Source organism: Conger conger, chromosome 3, assembly GCF_963514075.1.
Source record: "Conger conger chromosome 3, fConCon1.1, whole genome shotgun sequence".
In the NCBI taxonomy this organism is placed as follows: Eukaryota; Metazoa; Chordata; class Actinopteri; order Anguilliformes; family Congridae; genus Conger; species Conger conger.
This window is the reverse complement of record NC_083762.1, coordinates 38,034,605-38,043,762: the sequence shown is the minus strand read 5'-3', so window position 1 is coordinate 38,043,762 and position 9,158 is coordinate 38,034,605.

Genomic DNA, 9,158 nt, shown 5'->3' with positions numbered 1-9,158 from the left:
AGGATATGAGCTCACAGTATTCTTTTACTGTATTCAGCAGGACAGGAAGCCACTGATTGCCCGAGTTGGACCCAAAACAGTTTTTTTTGTCATTTTTGAACACTGCATTATTTGTATATAAATAAATAGAAATGAGGAAATGAATTAAAATTTCATCACACAAACCAGACTCACTGTTTAGATCATTAAAAATTAGTTCATGAAGAGAAGGCAAGGGCGATTCTGCATTGGTGGTTGGCATGGCTACAGCGGAGCTTTTCTGCTGTTTCGTGCGCTCTTGCAAGCGAAAGCAAACTGGAGACTAAGAGACAACCTCTCTCACAAGATGAGCTGTTTAACTGTGCCATCTAGTTTTATTCTTGTGTTTGATGGTTGCTTCAAGAGGAACTGCCAGTGTGCATGACTCATCTACAAGAGAGCGGGAATTGATATTCCCTTTTTCATACTGCAAAATGGCGATCGATCCCTGTTCACTGGCTCCACTCCAGGACACTGCAGTTAGGAATCAAACGCTAATCAGCCAATCAAGGTTCACACTTACTGCTTTTATATCTCAGCATGACAAGAGAGAAGCTAATGTTACTGACACGCAGGTGAGGTAGAGAAGCTTCAGTTACTGACACAGGTGAGGTAGAGAGCCACTGTTAAAAAAACCAATAAATGGTTCAACATGCCACTTAGCACTGTGAGGGCAATAATAAAAAGGCATAAAACATATGGAGTGGTTGCGAGGAAGAGGACGCAAGTGCATATTCTCCCCTCAGAAGGTAAGGAAGATGGTGAGGGAGGCCAGACGTAAACCAAGGATCGCAGTTTAAGAAATGCAGAGATCGGTTGTTTCTTGGGGTCACCGAGTCTCATATAAATCATAAAAATCATACCAATTCTTTGAAAGAATGGCACAAAGACAGCCCTTAATGAGCACAATACACAAAACCAAGCATCTTTAAGTTGCAAAACCTCACATATCGTCAGATGAGACCATAGTTGAGCATTTTGACCATACACACCATCCACATGTTTGGCGGCAAAATGGAATGCATTTCCCAGGTGAGGTGGCAGTGCTACCCACTGCACCATCCGTGCCGCCCTAAATTACTTCCTAATATTCCATAAATATATTGATATAACAAACCGATATTTTTCGTTTTATATTAACACCCTAGTATTTCAATCTTTGGTCCCATTTAAATCTATACTTTAACTTGGAATCACTTCTGATTTACTTGTATTCACCATATATCCTGATACAGTGCTCTAATTCTCCATCTCTTCCATTAGAGCAGGTTTTCAGTCATTAATAGACTTCAGTAATTTAATAAATGTTAAATATAGACTCACATCAACAGCATAAATATGATTTTATATTCCTCTACATACATATTAACTCCCTTTATTGGCCCTGTTATGATTGTTTATGCCAGACCTGGTGGATCCAGAAGCTGCCCCCCTAGATGTTTACCAACTGCCTTGTCATCCCTAAACATAGACTCAAGGGTCCTACATTAAAAAAAAAATATTTCCTGTATTTTGTAAATATGTTTATTTTATGATGTTTCTAAGAACTTATCAGCTGTGCGACTGCAAGTATTGCGCAATCAGAGGTTTTCGGACTAAAGCAACAAAATATACTTCAGGTAACTGCAAAACAGCTTGTGCAGCAAAGTTATGCCTTCAGGGGTTGTATGTACTGTATACACTGACTGAATATTCTTCTAAAAATGATGCTTGATATTCAACTATTTCCTATGGTAAATGTCACCTGAGACCACTGTGCTCAAGAAGGAAGTCACAGTACAATAAAATAGAATCATGAATAAGTGCTATAAAATTGATATTTTCATATGTGCAGCCTCTGGAATTATCATGGCACTGAACAGGCTGATTTGGAGTTACCTGAAATATATTTATTTGCTTTCGACCTTGAGCCTCCATTAGAAAGCTGGCAGGTTGTGTCTAAAATGTCATTCACTGCACACAAAAACTGTCTGGGCTTGTTGAAAAGATTCACTAAACCTGAAATAATATGAAAGAAAAACCCAGAAATTGAATAATACCCTTAAGCCTCTTTTATTGACCCATAAGGGACACATGGCCTATAGGAAACAAAGCTGCAATTAATCAGCTTTAACCTTCTTTTCTAATGAAAACTAAATTGCATTCCAAGAAAATCTTCAATGGTGTAATTATGTTTTTGTTCCATCAAGCCTTTTTTCCCAAATATGAAAATCAAACACAATTCATTTTGTCTTTTACTTAAGGCACTGTCAACTGCAATTCACTTCAATGAATATTTCATTCATTATGTTATGTAAAGAGGCGGCACGGATGGCGCAGTGGGTAGCACTGCCGCCTCACAGCAAGGAGGTCCTGGGTTCGAATCCCCGTCGGCCGGGGCCTCTCTGTGCGGAGTTTGCATGTTCTCCCCGTGTCTGCGTGGGTTTCCTCCGGGTACTCCGGTTTCCTCCCACAGTCCAAAGACATGCAGGTTAGGCTGATTGGAGAGTCTAAATTGCCCATAGGTATGAGTGTGTGAGTGAATGGTGTGTGTGCCCTGCGATGGACTGGCGACCTGTCCAGGGTGTATTCCTGCCTTTCGCCCAATGTATGCTGGGATAGGCTCCAGCCCCCCTGCGACCCTGTTCAGGATAAGCGGGTTCAGATAATGGATGGATGGATGGATGGATGGATGTTATGTAAAACATTGTGTCCTAAACAGTGAACCACCAGATAAAATAGATTTGAGAGTTTTCATTGTGCATTATTTAGATATAACTGCACATTCACATAATTATGCTTCATGAATATTGGGTTCTAAGACCCCGAGTCAAATTTCAAAGATGAAGCAGCAGTAATTGGTTCAAACAGACATTATTTATTCACCAGTGTGTGTGCACAGGGAGAGAAACCCAAAAGCAGTCAATGAGAGCTCTACTCCATGCCAAGGCCTGTTATAGGGCCATTAGTCACCCCCCAGGCCCTTCAGACATTCTTTTAAGAGTTCTGAGGTTCTCACCCTGATATGAGTGACACCAATATTAATCTTTTTATGTAAACATACAGTAGCAGTAAGCAAAGATAGAAAAATTATCCGAACCCAGAGGGAAAAGGCTATAACGACCCCTAGGTGTGGATGTGTGAATGTGCGTGTGTGTAGCAACTGTATATATTTATGTTCATGATTTAGGTATTTACTACATTTTCATTAAACAAATGAAATATTGCCATTTAGAAAGTGTGTTTTGTGCTTAATCGTGTCTAAAGATCTGAAACCATTTAGTGTGATAAATATGCAATAATGGAGGAAATCAGGAAGGGGGCAAAAGGCTCTGTATCTTTATGTAATTATAAGATTTGTGATAAGCAGGAACCGGATAGATGAGCATACAATATAAATGTGTGAAGTCGCTTAAAAGCTGATGTAATATATAATTGTGATCGTACAAAACGCACACATTAATGTTACACAGTATGGTCTCATATTTCCTTTTATGATCCCTCAGGAGATTACCTGCTTATCACAAAACCCCCTTTGCTTCTCAAACTAAAAATATAATGTGAAAAATTCAAGCCCTGTTACTTTGAGACCATGATATTAGCATAACTTTATGATGAAAGAAGCATTTGTGCACAAATAATGGCAAGGATTCTTTTTGTCACAAACATGATAACACAGCAGTGCTGTTTGAGCCACATTTGCTGACTCTTCATACAGTTGTTTATTTTCCTCTCTTCCTGTTTTAATATTCACATCTTTTAAAGAAGCAAAGAATAGATACAGCAAAGAATAGATACAGTTTGATTAGCATAGAAAGTAGAGAGAGTATGTGTGATAGAGAGAGAGAGAGAGAGAGAGAGAGAGAGAGAGAGAGATGTCACAGTCAGCCAGCCAAATAGAGCCATATGGACAATAGAACACTCTCCACAGACCGTTTAATCTGAAGCCAGGACCTCCCCAGTAGTCTATCATTTTAAAAGCCTATTTATCCCAATTAGCCCAAATAAATCCCTTGATTGTCTCAATTCGGCCCCTGGAGGATGGCGGAATCGCCATTAAGCCCCTTATAAACATTTATACAGAGGGCTGCCCTTGGCTTGCCACAGTGTGAGATGTGTTTGTGTGTTTCTATAGATCTTGTGCTTTCACCTTGGGTGCTGTCCAGCCCCCTTAAATATTAACTGAGTTTCCGGTCTGCATTCTGTCTTGGGGGAGAGATGGAGGTTGTGTACTTTAAAGGTTTATCTGACTGCTGCTTTTATCCACAACAGTAAATGTACAGTACTTGTTATTTGCTGGTTAGGGATTTGCTGTCTTTATTTTTGTGCTTGATGGCTGTCTTTATTCCTGACCATAGATGAACGGCAGTACACAAAATCAAGAGGAAAGATCAGTTGATGCCTCGCTACACATAGCACTCTCATGTCAAATGCGAGACCTTGCATATTGTCATTATTGCATCATTATTATTTATTTATGCACGCATTGCTGCTGTATTGCTCTGCTAGCATTAAAGCAAATTTCAGAAAAGAGCATTTATTAGGTCTTTTTCACAAATGCACATTTGCATCAAAGGCAACTTTCAACAGTCTTCCGCCTTTGAACTCTGTGGCATATGTGAGCCACAACTGCCTTTTACTTCAAAGACGATTTACTTCAAGTGCAATTGTGATTTAATGCAGAGTTGCCAGCAGAGTGAGGGCCGGCCCATCTTCTTTAGATAAATCAATCAGAAGGAAATAAAAAGAATGAAGCCAAGAAGGAAAGGAATAAATGGAAAAGGTCCGTTTCGGTCACTTTTCAGCTTTTCTCGGCTTTCTTTGTTTTACCTTTTGGATTTCGGGTGGAAGTCGTGCCCATTCAGGCTTGACCCACCAAGTCGAGGTCAAAGCTCTGAGTCACCTCATGTTGCTTCACGTTACCCATGTAAATTTGCGTTGGAACACACCGCAAAATTTACAGCGGACGGACGACATGCACGTATGTTCTGCGCCTGTGTGAAAGGAAATAACTTTCCATACCAAGAAGTGCCGATAGTCTACGTATGTTCATATTCATGTTTTCCTGTCGTTGAGGGTGAAAAAGGTGAAAGATAAGGAGAAACCGTAAAACCTAAATGTGTGAAATCACAGATATTACTGGAACAGGCTCAAGGGGCTTTTCTGGACTTATGTCAAGAGCTGAAATAGAATTAAATGGCACCTCCGATGTTAAGAATTATGCTCAGCTATTTCCTATTCAGTTCTATGTGTTTAAAGAACTTCAAGTTGTCCAGAGGCAAAATACTAACTACCAAGACTGTATCTCAGTAGGAGGACATCTGATGGTTACACTTCTTGGCGACAGGTAAGCAAGCTAAAGCTTTCCTATATTGAACTTTACATCACTTAGTTTTTCAGTTTGTATATTATGCTTTTAGACAATTACAACCTGAAGATTAGACTGATGCATTGCTATGACCATGGCTTTGTTAAAAGCATTAGAAGATGCTTTGTTCCTTTTTTCCAAAGAGCACTTGCTTGAAATGTCTGGACGACTACATCAGACGGCCAGCAGTTGGGCTTGGTGCGTCAGGGCCTTTACACTGTGATGTAAATTACATGTAATGATGTAACACAGTGTTACAGCAGTAGTGACACTGATCACAAACAGCATAGAGATTTCAGAGGATTTCAAGCATCCACAACATTTACATCATTAAACATGATCAAAGCATCAGTGAACTCCAACAGTTTATGTTACGTAATAAAATATGTAACATAGACTGCATATGTTATCACAAGTTGACAATAAAAGAATGGAAAATGCCCCATGTGCAGCAGGGAAACATGATTAGCAATTTGCAGAGTTTTGATATATCGCCTGAATTATTTAACCCATCTTGGAAGAACCTCACTGTGGGGCCAATTGACCTGCATTATAAATTGTACATTAAGATCAAGCATTTTATTGTTTGGGTTGAAAACTTTTGACCCATGTGTATGTGCTAAGTGGGTCTTAAGCTGTTTCTTGGATGAAGAACAAAGGGGGTTCCAGAGTTTTGGTGGAGCACAGCTGAATGCCCGATTGGCAGTGAGGAGAGGTGTGAGGAGGAGACTGTGAGTTGGCCAGAAGAGGAGGAGTGCAGTGAGTGGGAGGGTGAACAGGACAGCAGGAGGTCAGAGAGATTTTAAATTGAATTCTAAATTTAACAGGGAGCCAGTGGAGCTTGTGGAGAATTGCAGCAATGTGGCCATGTGGTTTTGTGTGGGTTAACAACCAACAGCAGAGTTTTGGATTAGTTGTAGCTTGTTGATAGAATGATTTGGGATACCTGTTAGAAGTGAATTGCAATAGTCCAGTCTGGATGTTATAAGTGTGTGGAGTAAGTGAGAGAAGGTTTGAGTTATGGAAAAAAGGTCTGCGGTGGAAGAAGTGATATTCAGGGATATTTTTTACGTGTGGTTTAATGAAAGTTTAGATTTTAGAATGACAACAAGGCTCTTAACTTGACTTGGTGAAGACAGGGAGGGGGAAATTGTTGATGGGGATGTTGAAGTGGAAGGATTTTGGATAAGGTGGATTTGGAGCTGACCAGGCAAAGTTCTGGGTCATCCTTGGTTTTAATATTGTGCAAGCAATTTATGAGAGTGGGGGAAGAAGAGAGGAGGGTTTGGAGCTGATGTACAGTTGAGTGTTCTCAGCGTAGCAGCTGGATTGTGACGTTGCATGATTTGACCAAGGGGAAGGAGATAAGTAATGAAAAGTGGAGGACCCAGCACCAAACCTTGGGGAACACCTCTAGGGACCGGAGCAGAAACAGATTTTCTTCAGGGAAATGTAGTGTTGCCTGTCAGAAAGATAGGATGCAAACCAGGAAAGTGTGCGACCAATGCTTGCTAATCTTTGGATAAGAATGTGGTGAGAGAGATTAATTGATAATCTGGACCAGCAGAGGTGAGAGAGAGGGAAGGCAGGCTTTGACGAGTGTCGTGGGTAAGGGGGCGAGCTGACATGCAGTAGCCCTAGACTTAATTATAAGGTCAGATATAGTGGACTCATCGATCATGCGAAAGTTAGTCAGACTACCTGAGAGGCGTTCCTCAAATAAATATAATTACCGGCTGTGGCCAGCTCTTTGTGAATGGCCTCAACTTTGGACTGGAAGAAAATCAGGAATGTATTGGTCAGTGGAGATGGATAGGGGAAAATTATCTGGAGGCTGTGCCAGCTTGTTGACAGTGGAGAAGAGAACTTTATTGTTGCCTTTACTAGACAAAATTATGTTGGCATAGTAAGAGGATCTGGCAACCAAAAGGGCAGATTTGTAATTGCTGAGATGTTTAGAATTGGCCTGGGTAAGAGCAACAAGTCCTGTTCTCTAGGAGAGAGATGCTCTAGGCAGGTCCCAATGGATCACGTGTACCAGGGTGTAGTGCGGAGACTGTGCATGCTTTCTGGGCGCCTAGTGTCTCGAGTGACTTAGAGAGGAGGTTAATGTAGCGAGAGACTAACTCTGTGGTGCAAAGAGGGTCAAGGATAGAACAGACAGTAATCACTTGCGTAAAATGTTCAGGGTCAATGTTTTTCACATTTCTGACGGTGTGTTTATATTTTTTGAAATTATCCTATTACAGCAGGACAACATGAACATTCAGATCACCCAACAGAAGTACATTAGGAGACATTAGGCAGGTCAGTACAGACACTGGTCAATAGTGAAAAGAGCTCAAAAAGGAATAAAGTTGAGATCTTGGGAGGGCGATATATTATTATGACAATTAGTGGTTTTGGTTGAGAACCAGACAGTTTAAAAGCAAGAGATTCAAAAGCAAGAGACAGTTGGTATGTTAACTACATTTGTTTTTAGATCAGAGCGATAGATAACAGCAACACTGCTACCTAGGCCAAAATAAATCGATTTTATATGTTGGATAAGTCAGGGGTTTTAACTGTTTATGGACTTGTGTTCGGTATTCAGAGTGAGAAACATTAAACAAGGTTGTTATCAGTTAAAATGGCTGGATTCAGAACCTGTCATTTTAAACTAATTTCACTCTATCCTCACTTCCCTGACATTATATGAATGGTTGTATGAGACTAATGCATGCATTCTCACTGGATTTTGTTAATAAAAACCAAGGTGCTGCTTGACCATTTGTATAAAATGCATAGAGGCCTACAATGCTATCACTGTGTGTGACATAGAAAGCTAAGTGGACCACTGTAACTCAGCTGGGTATTCAAACATGGATCTGGGAGCTGCAATCTTGAAATAAACAAAAGAGAAAGAATAGTACATTTGTAGGACATGGATTCCCTCATTTGCGGCAGTAGTATATAGTCAATATTTCCCCAAAATGCGGAAGATTGCATCATAAAAAGGATGATTGTCATCTCCTGATAATTTCTGACTGTAAATGAAAACAATAAAGCCATTACACACACAATGGTGCCATGTCTAAGCACAAGTCTCTGTCCATAAGCAGATCTCAAAGGTACCAGAAGGAGCTTGCCTAGAGAGGTCAGCTTGAAATAGTCCTTTTACATAGCATTTCTTGGGTTGGAGAGTAGTTTATTGTAAGCAAAGCTAATTGCTTGCTGCAAGGCTCTTTGTGTTCTTCACAAAGTTTTGCTTTGTCAGGATCACTTTACCGTTCCTTTGATCAAATCAAATATTTAGAGTGTGCCAGGGAGACCACCACCACTTACAGCTTGATATCAGAAATTAAAATAGACTATGAGGATTCAAGATATTTGGAAAGCTATTGCTGCTGCTCTTCAAAAATTCCTTTGTGTCCTTCTCAAAACATTTATTTGAAGGGCTTTTTCCACTACAGATGAATAAACAGCACCTCAGGTTGCTTCCCAGAAAGAAACACCAGATTGCTTCTGTCACAAAACATATTCCTGTACAGTACTTTTTACAGCATCTCAAAAGGGTTATAAAAGGGCAGAACTTAAACTGCAGACTTGAAGAGGTGACCTGGTGTTCTAGGTTTTCAACACCCTTGAATAGCAGCAAAATTGAAATGCATATGGCCATTTTTAAACACATTTTAAGGCAAAACATTTTTCCGACCAAAACACAGTTTTTTACTTTTTGTCCTTGGACACACAGCCATTGCACATTACAAAGAACGTACAGCTCAGAATGTACCCCAGGCAATTCTACACAATG